At 39.6% G+C, this 15,133-nt stretch overlaps 1 protein-coding gene across 15 annotated transcripts in view; it reads left to right on the top strand.

Moving 5' to 3' along the window:
• Window positions 1-15,133, top strand: part of LOC128886442 (uncharacterized) — a 90,631-nt gene that overhangs the window by 51,477 nt on the left and 24,021 nt on the right. Inside the window, exon 1 of one of the 15 annotated variants that reach the window (XR_008459817.1) lies at window positions 736-1,603. The exons of 13 other annotated variants lie outside the window; for them this stretch is intronic. The gene's annotated coding sequence lies outside the window, so the exon portion shown is untranslated. Of the gene's footprint in view, window positions 1-735; window positions 1,604-4,619; window positions 4,640-15,133 lie in introns of those variants that run through there. One more of the 15 variants, XR_008459816.1, reaches the window with a different exon arrangement.

Genomic DNA, 15,133 nt, shown 5'->3' with positions numbered 1-15,133 from the left:
AATAAAATATTACAAAATTTATATAGATACGTAATATACATTTCTAAGTTTTCTTAACAAATTTTGCAATGTCCATCGAGCAAATAAAAGGTAGACGACGATACTTGTTGAGTGAAAACTAGAATGTAAATTGTAGAATAAAATATTACAAAATATATGCAGACACACCAAACACATTTGTAGGTTTTCTTAACAGGTTTTGTAATATCATCGAAGCAAAATATTGTTGGTGACCATAAATTTCCTCTTGCTCTCTCTCGTCATTTTTCTGGGCACCTCCTCTCTAAGTAAGTAGGGTTACGATCGTGTAAGTGCGGCTTAGTTTATTAGAGCAATTTCCAACGCTGAGGACGGTCCATCGACGACAATAGGGGGGAGACGTGAAATGCAGCGAGAAAGTTGAGCGTTATCCAGAGGGTTTCCATGACGACCCATTATCCAGAGCCCCATAATTGCCGCGTTTGCTCGTTGCGGCCATGATAATTATTGCCTTTCGTTTTCATGGCTCTCCGTTCTGGCAACTCGTCCTATTAGAATCCTCTATTTAGACTCAGAGTTACGCGTGAATTTTGCGTTTGCTACTAACAGTCGATTGCAATTCTAAAATAAAATAATTTCACGATTTCTATTAGTTTCCTGGTTCACATAATTCGAGCAGGAATTTAACGATTCGGCCTAAGTGGATTTTAATGCCTGGGAATAGTTTTATTGTAAAGAAGGATTAAAACTTAATTGTTCTCGGTTCGCCGAGCTTGGAATCAATTACACGAGACCCCCTTCCTCGCTCCAATCGCAAACAGCTTTAGCGTTTGACTATTCATGTATTCGAGACGATTAGAACGTCCCACGTTTAGATCTGTGTTAGATCTGGACTAGCGTTTATTTTAGGTCTGAATTAAGTCTCTGTAAGATTTAGGCTAAATGCAGGCTAGATTTCGGGAATGTTTGATTAGATTTTGATTAGACGAGGTTGAATATAGGTTGGATTTGGGTCACACTAAATTCCTAGCTTCGAGTCCTTGTTACCAGCGTTGAAGAATGGAGACTAAGAATTACGTTAATATTTCTATTACTCCATACTAGTAAAAGTTTGTAATAAAATTAGATTACGTCCTTGTAAATTTCTAAATTTGTCATTAAAAAAATCGCATTTATTTGAAGCAATGGTAACATAAAATAAATGCAAGATTATTTTACTTTTAATCATTCGAAATTTTATCGAGATGAGAATTTTGCGTACTTACTGTTGCCCATTCCGTGAGCGCAGTTTAGCACCCGAGAGGTCACCTCGAGAACTGGTCTCCTCCAGCCTAAACTCTTCATTGGCCTAACGAACACGCTAAGAGTAAAATTAAACGCAAGCGTTATTGGAGTCGAAAGGATCGTCGGAACCCATTCGCGCAGCATAACAACGAAAACGATTCCGTGGAGCGTGACAACGAGGCTTTAACAAAGAGCACAAAGACTCGTACCTCGTCGGAGAGGCTACTCGCGTCGGATTTTGCGCCGTACGATCTCAGCGATGGTCGCACGCGATAACAGTAAAATCCAGGTTAAGGTAAAGCCAGAAATGAGCACACTACCTCAAAACAACAAACAGAAGGTAAACGATTTTTTATTTGTCGCTAATAACCACAAATCACGTTCGCGAGGCTCTGCTATCAAACAAAAGCGCAACACTTATTCGAGTAATCTCGAATCTTTCATTTGGATATTATAGGGGGCGAGTGGGGGAGCGTAATTTCGTGGTTGAACGCGAGCAACGCGTTTCTTACGAATTGTTCTGCGAAAGGGGGCCAGCAGGAGCGTAACAAGGGCCAGAGTGCCTCGTAAATTATTTTCTGCGGCTCGAAGGTTGGTTTACATGCGCGACGCGAAATGTTGCGAGGGCTGTTAAAAAAAAAAAAAGGCGAAAATCGGAGTACAAACAGAATCAGATGAGAGCCCGTCGAGGGAGCCGAGGGGCACGGGTTACGACGAGTGTTTAGCCTTGACATTCGCCTCCCACATCCTGTCGGACGGACAGTGGCTCTCATCCGCCCACGGGTTTGATTCGCATTGAAAGGAACTGTACGTACGGTAAAGATAAGGGAAATTATTGCCTCGACAAACATTTCGAATATCGAATGAGAGATACGGATGCTCATTTTCGGAAATTCGAGCTTGTAAGCGATAATAGCGATAATGTGTATTTTATAAATTTCAATTAACCGAAAACGAATAATTTGATTCCAAGTTATAGAAGATTGCGAATCGTCTTAAATCAAATTGAATAGCACTGATTGACTCCGTAAGGAGCAAGATCGTGCTCTAGCATCGTGAAACCACAATGAGAACCTGTGTTGGCAACATAGTTGAAGGATTTTTAGTTTCTTTTGCCTCTAGTCGATTCTTCCTCAACAGCATCTTCATTTGCATATTTTTTCCTACGCGTCGCGTTCGCAACTCCGTCTCGACTTCTACAGAATACATGTTTTCCTCGACGAGTGGTTTCGAAATATTCAGCCACGAATATCGAAAGGATTATTTATAAGAAAAAAAAAAAATAAATTTCCATCGCGATTAAATCTCATCGATAAGATCTCAGCGAGCCTAAAACCATTGACGAGTGAATTATCGCATGATTTTGCATATTGATCGTTCTTTATCTGTAACTTAACCCTTTCACACTTGACGTATTAAATTTAGCATATTGTGATTTCGCATAATTCGAGGGGGAAGCAATCCTACTTGTTGGTAGTTCATGATTTCCTAGATCTATTATTTCTGGACTGTGAGCTTACATGCATTTATGCAAAGCGATGTATTTGCGACTATATTAATTTGTATGATAGATTGTTAGTATATTTTGAATAGGTTCTCTGTGTTAGAATATGCGTAATGGATTCAAAGGATCAATATTAGTAGATAAAATATAATTTAACGAATAGAGTCAATATTTTCTTTTACTCTTGGCTGCATTTAAATATATTTTAATTAATTCTTACGTAGGCAACCAGTTTCCATCTTTTCTTTCGAAGAATTTCAGAATATCATTATTAGCAACTCTTTAATTCATAAACTACATATAAGAGGATCGAAAACGTTCAAGAAATTTATATAATATGAAATAAAATTAATGGCTACCGCTTCTTTACGACACGAAGATTTTATTATTTGCTCGCGAGACAAGAATCGAGCTGAAAAAAAAAATGATTGTCCGCATTGAAATGAGTTTTCATGGAGGAGATTTCAGCGAGGCAAGAAAACGTTCGCCTCGCAATTAAACAGCTCGTGCTAAACGATCGCGATTCGTGGAAGAACGGTACTTTTCAGCGAGGCAACCTTAACTGGCTGGTCCTTAAAAGAAGCGTGCCAAGGACAACGACGATCCAACGTCGGTTCTCCGGGATCGCTCGTTTATTAATTTACATGCGGCCGCGGCTTAAGGCGCCATCCGAACGGAGGAGGATCGACGATGATGCTTCTTGTTGCACCTCTTCCGACCGACTGGCATAATTCATACCACTGGTACACGTTGGTCGACTTATCCACGATTCGTTTTCACGGTCTTCCCGCGCATTATGCATTCAATCGCGCAATCTCGGTATCGTTGCGCCTTGTTTTGATCTTAGGATGTTGTTTACCCGACGAAAGAAGATTGTATTCCTTTTTTTCTTCATTTCTTCTCTGATTAATACTAAACCTACTGACGTTCATTTGTAAATATTTCTACCATGATGTTATGTAAATATTTCTACCATGATTTCTACCATGATATTTGTATTGTATTTATTATAATGCTCCCCCAAGGGGTTCGCATGGCTCCATCTTTCCCATTTACATCTTTTACACTTTTCTTTTTAAATCTACCTTACAACTATCCTTATCCTATCTTATTCTATCCTAAAAACAAAAAGCAACACAGCAGAAAGAACATTAACAAAAGAACACCGCAAAAAACAAACGCAAGCAACTCAAGTACCGCAAGCGCACAAATGTAAAAACGTTTAATATGGAATTAAATTGAATAATGCATGAAATAATTAAAAATAATATATTGTATATTGTATATGATGATATAATATATTGTATATATTGTATATGACGATATAATATATTGTATATATTGTATATGATGATATAATATATTGTATATATTGTATATGATGATATAATATATTGTATATGAGAATCGTGTACAAAGCTTATATTTCTCCGCGCATCTTTTTTAATAATAAATTTGAGTTTGTTCGAGCCTGTTTGCCACTGGAAGGTTGTCTTTCGACGAGCACCTATCCATTCAAGATTATTTATATTTTTGTTTAGTCGTGCTCGTTCAACGGACGATTTCACCGATTCCCCTCGCGCAGATCCCTTCTATCTTCGTAATCGATCGCAGTGTTCCTTTCGAAAAGAAAAATATTGGTGATTCAGTGACGAGGAATGTACGCGAATGAACAGTTCGCCGCGAGAACGCTGCGTGCAAGACCGGCGTGCACAATCGTGTCGACTGATTTGCATGAGGTGCGTGCTGGCACCGCTCAGAAATTGAAACCGACGAGGCTTCTAATCGTGAATTCGTACCGCGGATACCTCTGACGATTATTAATCCTTTTGCGGTGAATATCGTCTTGTCAACGCCGAGCTCACGCGTGCGGTAAATGCGAATATCTTATTCTGTTCAATTCACCTTTTTCTATTTATAACATAGCGTTCTTTTTGCTGTTTACTCTGGTTGCTAATCAGCCAATACCATGAATCTGTTAGCGTAGATGTTTCAAGATTTTTTCTCTCGTGCCCGCAACGTATTGTTTATATTCTCTTCTTTTAGCTTTTTTTTTTTAATTCGACTATAGCGAAATTAAATCTGTGTCGTTAAAATGTGTGTCAAACCTTCATCCCAAGTTTGTGATATTATTCAATGCTCCAGTAGTGAATTCTTTACGAAAAATATTTCAGTAATAATTGTAACACTTTCATTGGGGAAAAGAGTCTCGAGGGCGTCCTACTATTTGTGCTTTTACCTTAATTGCAAGCTCGTGATACGCCTGCGTTAAGTTTCCTCTTGTTCGAATTAGAAGATGACCGAACATTCCGGGTCTCATTTAGTTACCGTACCACGGAGTGATAACAGATAATACTCTTACGTTGGATGTCCTTCTTTCTATCTTATCTCACTCTCCCACTTCCACTTCGATTTCCCTAGGCACGTTTGTTCTTCAAGCATCGAGTTGATATGTCAAATGAAATTAATGTTATTCTTTTTCCCAAAACAACGAAATAATAACGTATTTATCACTCGATATTATATAATCATATGTTGCTTCACATTGTCAGAAAACAAAAATTCTTGATTTCATTTTATCGTTCTAATATCCATGGCCAATAAAAAATTCTTTAATTGTTCTTTCAATTGGCACAGTAGGGATTAGGATTTGAGCGTACGTAATTAAAAAATTCCACGACATTTCATCGGGGGATTTCACGAGGGATCCATTGATCGAATTTAAACGTCGAGCGACGTCGAGTCTCGCGAAACGTCCACATTGCGTAATTCGCGTTTGATGATTCCGATCGTCAATTATTCTGGACGCGCCATTAGTCACCTCCTCGATCTTGATCCCGTCAGCGTCGATTCTTATCCCGTTCGTAAAATAATCGGCGCATGACTCAATCGTTGGAGAACGCCTAGGAACGCGCAAAACGCGTATGTTGCCGAGCCTATCGCGCCGATTTGCATAAAGATCCGCCCCGATCACGGAATCGCGATGACGAGTACCTGCGATCGATCGAGACCTGACGACTCGATGACTTTTCATCGTGATCGATGTATAAGTGATTTCACGAGCTAGGCGTGCCACGTGGTTCTAAGACAATGGATAGAAAAATATTCAGCTTCTTTGGAACTAATAAAATTTTACTAGCATTCATTGCAATGATAAAGGACTGTCGTTCTAAGGTTCTAACGAAGGCCTAGTGTATTTGAACTTTCAAGGTTCGAATACTTAGATATGTACAAGCTCGATTCTTTCAAGATTCAAATCTGCATGGACACATTGTCTAATTTCGTATAATTTCTTTTTGGATAATTTTGTTCTACCTTTTTCTGAGTACATTTTTTTTTACCAGAGGCCAACCATATGCGAAAATGCAACAGAAATAGCAAAAGTGTCCGCGAATAGAGATTCACGAAGCGAAACTTGGTATTGGAAGTGACTCACGAATCGTGAATACGGTTGAACCTCGATTATTGCATCAGAGCATCGTTCGTTGCAATGTCTTGACAAGTACCAGGGATGATCGCTAGCAACGATCGAAAGGAGGTGGAAGCAACTGGTAGCAGCAACCACAGGTAGTACATACAGACATACGTGAGGCTTCTCGCTGGACTGGTTAACTTGATTCGCAGCTCTGCTTCCCTATAGTAATGAAGATTCTACTGTAAGAGTACATTGAACTTGAAGTCGGACATGTTCACTAACAGACTCATTAAAATTTCTACCAGGTTAAAATTTTGTCTTGCAAAACAATTGTCAGATTTATTTTCTACGACACCTTATTAAATGAATGTCTTCGGTGAAAAGTCGATCAACGTGACAATCTGTGATCTAACCAGAAAGATTCTTTGCCAAAGAGTGCCAAAAGTTTTTCCAGCTCTTTGGAGAGTTTCCAGAGAAAACGAGCTTGAAAATTCACAGGCCATGCGACACGCAGGACCTTCGACGCTGCGACGCTGGTAAATCTACCCAGCCAGCACCCGCAGCGGTGTTATTAACATTTTAAATGAAGCTTGAACACGTGGCTTAGCTGCTAAAATCGTTTCGCGTTACGCAAACTGCACGCAATAATCGGCATTGCGCAACGCGACGAGAAGAGAAAGAGAAACACCGCCAGCAAACGACAACACCATCAATTATCCCAGCGAAGCAACAACACGCCGAGCGCGACAACGATCGCGCAAATCGTTCACGGTTTAATCGGCATTATTTCACGTCTATTTTCATGATCCTAGGCGAGGTCTGCTGACATCATTGCAACCGATCGCGCAGACAAGCTTTCTTTTCAATAACTCTACATTCGAGGGACGTGTTCCCTCTAGATCTCCTTTATATCTCCTCCTAACTTTGGGTTCACCTTGACTATGACCAGAAAAGATGGAGATTTGAAAGAGTAAGAATCTCACGTACTCCTTGTTCCTCCGAAGGAACAGGCCTATCCACGAATATTTCCGCCACGAAAACAAAGTAAAGCTCTCAGAGATTCCACTAATAGAATCTATTAAATTTTTCCACCCACAAGCATTCATCCACGCAATTCAGAAATTTTTTTGTCTACACAGCAATTCACTGACCACATCCAACGACCATGTTTCACGCTCCAAGTCGTGTCAACTTGAACGCGATCTCGATTTTCAGATGATCGAACAGCGTCGGCTCGTTTGCAATTTTATCTGACGTCCAGCACATGTTTCCAGCGCACTTTGATCCGAGTGCACGCGTTATGCGAGACGTCGATGCGAAAAAATGTAGGAGGAAGTGACTCAGTTAGCGTGTAGGAACACGGTCTCGAGGAGATTCGAGGGAAATCGTTGGTGTCACGGTCACGGGAGGAAATTAACTCGGGCGCGCACGTGTTCGTGACTCCGTTTCGTTTCCTTTCGAATAAACCAGCTCTCACGTGCACGGCAGCAGCCTTTTGGTAAACTGCTCGGCTAGCTTATTGCCAGGTGGTCAAGGGGAACGGGGCGATTCGCGTGAGACCGTTTGTAATGCTAGTTTGAACGCGTTGCTCGGTCTGAATGTTCAGCGAAATCTCCGCAGCTGGGAGGCGAATTCTTTGCCTCGGTTTTGGAAGACATTTTTCGTGAGCGTTGCCGAGGTGAAAGTACCTCGAGTGGGATTCTTTGAGGCCTTTCCCCCACTCACAAAAATACTACAATACTTTGGTTCTTATTAGTATACTTTACAGAATTGCTGGGCAATAATTTCATAAATGGTTAGCATTATACAAAATTGAAATGAGGAGTACTACAGTGGCTGTAGAATGTATTCGTACACCGATCAATTTCCTAAAAAATTTTTGTACTTTTAAAAATAGCTGTAATAGAAGAATGAAAAAAAACGCCACTTCGAATAACTAATAAATTAGAAGAGTTACAATAATTATAAAATTAAAAGGAAATCCCACGAAGGATGTATTATATACTTATAAATTAATGTAAATTTCTTGTTTTTTTTTTTTTTTAATGAAGTTTTAAAACTTAAACAGTTGTGCGAATGCTTATTGCTTCAATATTTCTACCGATTAATTGTTCTTTTTATTTGTTAATTTCGTAACACATACATAGCAATTTTTTTTGTACTCTATCTATTCTAAACATTTCCGAGAATACGTAGAATGTCAATGTTTATAATAAATAAGTTAATAAATTACAATTTTACATAGTTTTTTTGGAAATTGATTGGTGTACGAATACTTTCTACACCCATTGTACGTAATTTTCTTTTATGAGGCACAACAGCCGCCTTTCCACTTTTTCCACAAAATAAAATCACGGAGCGCCAAATAATTCGACGTGAACTCGAGCGATTTCCCTTCTAAATGATCAATGCTCCCAGTCGATCGATGACAGAATTTTAACCCCGAGTGACAGGATCCGCGGGGAATTCCGAGCACGTACGACTTTCCAAGCAATCGTTGCAATCGCTTGGTCGCAGGAGAATTATCGACTCGAAGGCTTCGTGGTGGGGCTGGGTCATGGCTCGCACCCACTTCAGAGTCCAGGTGTTCGAGATTAATAGAGACAGTTCGATCAGCTGCTGGCGGAAGGGATAAAACGGAGTGATAAGATCGACGATTCTCCCTTTGTTTCGAGTCGGGTTGATATGTAGAAAAATTATCTGTACGCACTCGTGTTTCGTATCAATTCGAGCAACATATGGACTGGCATGCCTGAGTGAGTGCAGCCGTGAATTGTATTTCGCGATGCAATTTTATAGGGGCAGGGATGGGACAAATTTTATTGTTCTTTTTGTTTGTTAATTTCATGCTAATAAATATTGTTGTCTATTTTTATTGATTAATAACTTGTGGGACACAGGGCATAGAGTGTTCACTAATTACAATATGTATTTTTGGTACATTAATAATGACTCCAATACCATTGAAAAAATTTATGTAATGCCTTCACATGTGCATTAACCAGCACAAACATTACCAATTCGGTATCTTCGATACATTTTTCCTCCAAAAATCTCGAATACATTGCCTCAGGGAGAGTGAAACGAATCTCACAGCTAATTATTTGCTAAAAATGGTGGAAAGTCGATCAGTGGGTCATCGTCGGCGATCGGTACGTTTACCCTAATCGCGTCTTCCGCAAATACAAGGTAAAATTCGCATTATTTGCGGCACGATCGGGTAAAAGAGGATTCAAACAATTCCCTCGCGAAAATACACGTACTCCACTTCTCATGCGCGCATAATCGGGGTAGAAATTCTGGAAATAGACGGTCGAGCAACAGATGTTCCGATCTCGTCCTCCGCTTTCGGCGAATCCGTCGTCGAAATCGGTTTATTTGCCGAAGGAATCGTGGAAATAAAACACTCACTGCCGGCCGAACAGCCTAAATATTTACGCGACGCGCCTCTCTCTCCTAACGAAAAGACACTCGCCACGATGGGGGAACGTTTAAGGGCCGTGCGTATGTCGCAATCGCCTCGAAGACGCTTTAACGTCGTAAAGAGTCTCCGCGAAGACTGTTGACCTTCTGTCGCGAACCGATTTTCGTTCCACGACCCGTGGGACCGAACGTAATTTTTTCCAGCGTCCTCGACGCTCACCACTCAAATTCATAGGCCAGAGGAGTGGGGAACCATCATTTTTGGAAGGCCACATGTAGAACCTCTAAAAAGTATAGAAGGGGTCTGGGCCACTTACCTTTTCGAGGCTTTAGTCTCAACGCTCTCGTTAAACCTGCTTTATTTATCGTTACATTTCTAGAATCCTAAAATTGCTGGAATTTCTACAATCTTGATCCATTTCTAGACTTTGAAATAAATCAACTCGACACGGTCGCGAAATTTCCTGTTTTTTATTTGTTTGTTTGGGACCTGTAGAATTGGGTGTAATTTATTTATTGCAGAGTCATGATCCTTTAGTATCGAATAATAGTCTCGACAGCATCCTGCTTTCGCTAGGTTTTCCCTAAAGTTCGACGGTGTCTCTTCGAGCATGATTCCCGCTCGCTTCCCACCCAGCTAGCTGCTTCCAAAATTTATTCATTCACCTAACGAACGACTCCGTACGAGCTATGAATAGGTAAAGGGTCCCGGTGTGCTTAAGAAACCAGAAACAAATCGTTCCATCGTCTTCTGGCCGACACCGACGCTGGCCTCGCTTCTCGAGTCCTTCCTCGAAAAAGTGGGCGCGATTCATATTGTAATTTCGAAAGCAGGATCCATTTATCTTGGCCCCGGGGGGAATTTTTACTGAAGATTCGTTATCCCCCGCGTCCGGGAATAACGACTGGTGAAAAATAAAAACGTGAACGAGACAAAAACACGCGACGCTCATAGCATAGCCGTGATGAACCCTGGAGAACTACATAAGGATCGCTTATAGACACGGATTATGCGTCAATACAGGTATAGAACTTATTCTGTAACCAGTGCTGGGGTCTTTTGTGACCTCGTACGAGGGTGTCTATTAAGGGGGCATTTCACTGTGAACGCACAAAAGAAAGTATATTTTCAATAATTTTTTTCTCCGGAACTATTGCATAAAATTGAATGAATGTTTTTTCTCCTTAAAGGTATGATTAAGGAAAATAAATAAAAAAATTTTTTTTGTAAAAAATATTTCGTCATTTACTTACAAAATAATATGCATGTGTGCAAAAGAATAAGTTATCCGCTGGCGCAGGTGATTTTGGCTCTCCTGGTAATCTGAAACAGAAAATCGAAAAAGTTTATTAAACTATGTCGTCACACCTATGGTCGGAACCTCCACTTATTTATTTCGTCGAGAATAAACAAAATGGCAGCGTTTCTTGTGGAAGAGAGGAAAAGAACACTTTTTTTGTACCGTAAATCAGGTGAAATTGTAAATTAAAATCAAAATAACAACTACTTAGAGGTTCCGACGATAGGTGTGACGACATAGTTTAATAAACTTTTTTGATTTTCTGTTTCAGATTACCAGAGGAGCAAAAATCACCTGCGCCAGCGGATAACTTATTTTTTTGCACACATGCATATTATTTTGTAAATAAATGACGAAATATTTTTTACCAAAATAAATTTTTTTATTTACTTTCTTTAATCATACCTTTGGGGAAAAAACATTCATTCAATTTTATGCAATAGTTCCGGAGAAAAAAATTATTGAAAATATGCTTTTTTTGTGCGTTCACAGTGAAATGTCCACTTAAATTATACCATTTAAGATATGCATTTTCAGTTAACTCGGAACTCAACATATTTTATTTTACAACTTTTTATTATAATAAATTTAACAAGTGACTGTGTAAGCGACTGCATAGGGAATAGATACAAAGGTAATAAGTTGGGTAATATGTGTGGTGGGAGAGCCTCGCGCTCTCTCACAAATAAGAGCAGCGGGAGAGGAGAAAGAGAGAAAGATTTCGAGAGAGTTCGGAAGAAGAACGGTGTGCGATTGCGAATCGGCGTGCGTATCGAGTAAAGTTAATTGCTATTATCTAGTACCAGTGATCAATAAAGATATATTGAGTTTGTGTCTAACAAAGAGGAAAACAATCGAAGTGCGTTTTATTTATAAAAACCTTACAGACTGGTAATTTGAAATTGATAAAATTCGTGGGATAGCCAATGTTGGATCTGTTGTGACCCCATACTAGAATCTCCATTAAATACGTATCATTTAAGATCTTCAATTTCAGCTAACTCGAGAGTCAATATATTTTATTTTACTGTTCTTTTAATAAATTTGGTAGCTGATAGGTAATTCGAAGTTCTCGCGACGTTGAAATTCATCTAGTTATTCATAATATTAAAGTTTATGTGGCGTCGGTAGTCCGCGCTGCAGGGTTTCGTCAATGGCTGCAGATGTCATTTGCACGCGAGTAACGCGGCTGTGTAAATAAAAATTTAGACGTTCGTAAACGAGCCACAGCGGCAGTCGACGCATTAAACACAGGCCTTGGCACTTTTGAAATACTATATCTCAAATATATATCTTCGTTGGTTATTCACGTTTTATCGACGCGATTGCGTCACCTTGTTTCATGAAACAACGTTTTTTGAAAATAATTTTATATTAACGTATTGGATATTTACTTTCGCCGTGCGTACCTATTTATAATTTCAAATGCACATTGTAGCTGACCACTAGACTGCGGATCTTTATGCAAAATAAAATCTTCGAGAACGTGACTAAAAAAATTGAAACTATATAGGAATTTATTTTATTCTGCAAATATTATAACATGAACTTTACTTTCAATCTTTTTTATAGTCTTGCATATTGCTTGCAGTTTGTAGTTTCTTGCACATTCAAATTTCCTATAAATGTATCAAGATCCACAGTCTACTGATTACATAACGGTTGATTATATAAATATATAGGTAGACGAGGTACCACATCTTTTAAATATAATACACACATAAATAATAGCTTTTATTTTGTTGGCAATCGAGACGAAGAAGGAAGAAAAAAGCGTGGAGGCTTTTTCATGTTTTTACATGGAAAGTGGAAATTGATGCTTGGGGCTTTGAAGAGCCAAATTAAAATCGCAAGAAGCCGGTAGAAATATTATTTTTAATACAACGCGTTTTAACTTCTGGTTTAGGTCTTCCATATAATTTAGCTCCATTATTGTTAACCAAAAATAATAGCTTTTATTTTTTTAATATATATTCAAACCAGTCGTTTCAATTTTTATTGTAAAGAGACTGAAAACGTTCCGTGGAGTCGTGTTTTCCCTTTCAAAATAAAATTTGCCCCGTAAAGGTCATCCAGACTCTCGTGATGATGCAACTCCTCGATGGCGAGGATCTATCCGCGATCGAGGATCGTCGGCTAGTGAGTTGCGCGCTGCTGATTGCAACAACGGGCTGGCAGATGATCAGAAAGGAAGAAAAGGGAAGAAGGCCAGAAGTGAAGTCGTGGATAGAGGGGGATACAAGTGAGCCAGAACCACGGACGATGTTACGGTTGTTGTGTTGACACTCGGGGTGGCGATTCTCGATCTACGTGGCGGCCGATTGGCGGTGCTAAAATTGAGCGAGCACGCGATTGGCCGTCCTCGCTTCTCGAGCTGTTAGTCATCGTTCCCAATTTGGAAAATTGGCACGGTGCCGAATTTCCTAAGCCCTGCTGAAGGGTTTCCGTCCGCTCGTCTTGCGCTTCCTCGCTTCTTCCACTTCTTCGTCTTCTTCTTCGTCATTTCTCGTCGTCCCCTTCCCGGCAGCTTAGCTCCGTAGCTCTTTTTTCGTGATGTCGAGCGAATCGCGGCCATGGGATGGTAATTTATGGCCCACGTTCGCGGGTAAGCGGCAGAATTTTTCATACCGAACGATCGGGAATGCGGTAATGAGACGAATGGGGGAAGTGTTGGATATTCTGGACGTGCTTTTTCGACGCCTTCGCGATCAGTTCCTTTCATTTTTAAACATATTTACCAAAGATGATTGTTTATAGTTCCTGTATTAATTATCAATACAGTTTGAAACACGGTCTTAACTACTCCCAATTAAAACAAAACTATTAGATATTAGGTTGTCCCAAAAGTTTCTTTCGCTTTATTAATAAGTAATACATGCACAATATTTTATGTTTTATGTTACATTACTGAATTGTGCATGATTTATTTTGCTCCATTACTGTTACAACATGAATATCTATGAAATTAGTTTGTCTATTTATATAAAAACGACCATATAAAATAATTGAGTGCAATTCGCGAAAGAAACTTTCGGAACAACCTAACATATTCCTTAGCCTCTTGGGTTGAATGGATTTTAGGGATGAATTTCAAATGGGGATTTTCTTTTGATTCATCGAGTACATGCAAACCAAAGCAACCTTTATCGATTTTGACATACAAACATACTGTCTCTCTTTATTGTTGTATATTCTTTTAATTCTAAATAGTATCGCAAGTAACAGTAATTTTTAAACACAAAAACAAACGTATGCACACATACGTGTTAATATTCCTCAAGAGGTTAACATTTGTACTGTATTGAAACGCACATTCTAAAGTCCCCTCTGGAAAACTCTTAACCCTTTCCACTCGAAGCCTTTTTTTTTAAGTATCTACCAGCAACTCGAGATGCTTTCTTAGTATTCTATTGCCACGAATGCTAAGCTATCAAGATTTGCGAATCAGGTCACCTTTACCGCACCGACAATCATTTTATTGACATTTCGAGTTCCAAAGAAATTAAACCTAAAGAAACATTATTGCTGATAGATTTGCTGCGTGAAACCTAATAGTGACTGAGAGTTACCTCTCGAGTGTAAAGGGTTAATTTTTACAACAATAATACAAACAACCTCTAGGTCCTAAAGAGTAGTTCGAAGTTTAATTATCTTTGCTCGACTATCGTGGATCTCACACTTGTAGTACTGCAAACAAGAGAAGGAGAAGGAGAGTCGAAGGATGCTGCAGCGTTCGCCGCGAGGCATCGGTTGCAACACCAAGTCCAGACTGTTTGCGAGGCGAGGCGAAGGTTCGCTGGTTTAAAAGGGTCAGTGAGCCAGGGTCGCCGTTTCGAATCTACGAGCCCGTGTAAACGCGCGTTCCGCCTGCCGCGGCTACGCATAATCCGAAGGCCAACGCTTCTTGACGAGAAAGAACGGGGTGAACGCGTTTTCCGTGGAGAAACGCGAGGCTGCCGAGCAATAAACGCGCGCAATTAAGAAACAGGGAATTGAATACGCTGGGAGAAGAGAATTTCTTCCTTTATCCTGCCTTTGGATAATCACTTAATCATCCTTTGGTTCCTTACGGTGGAAAGAAAATATAAATTTTGAGCAATGGAGTAATTTCTATGATAGTATCTGATATAGTATTGGGTTGTTCAGAAAGTTCGTGCCAATTTTTAAGAAAAATTCAAAGCACATTTGAATTTTGATATATATTCATTGAATTATATAAGTACCATT

The sequence above is a fragment of the Hylaeus anthracinus genome, unplaced genomic scaffold (genome assembly GCF_026225885.1).
Source record: "Hylaeus anthracinus isolate JK02 unplaced genomic scaffold, UHH_iyHylAnth1.0_haploid 11982, whole genome shotgun sequence".
NCBI lineage: Eukaryota > Metazoa > Arthropoda > Insecta > Hymenoptera > Colletidae > Hylaeus > Hylaeus anthracinus.
This window is presented reverse-complemented; position numbering and strand designations above follow the sequence as displayed.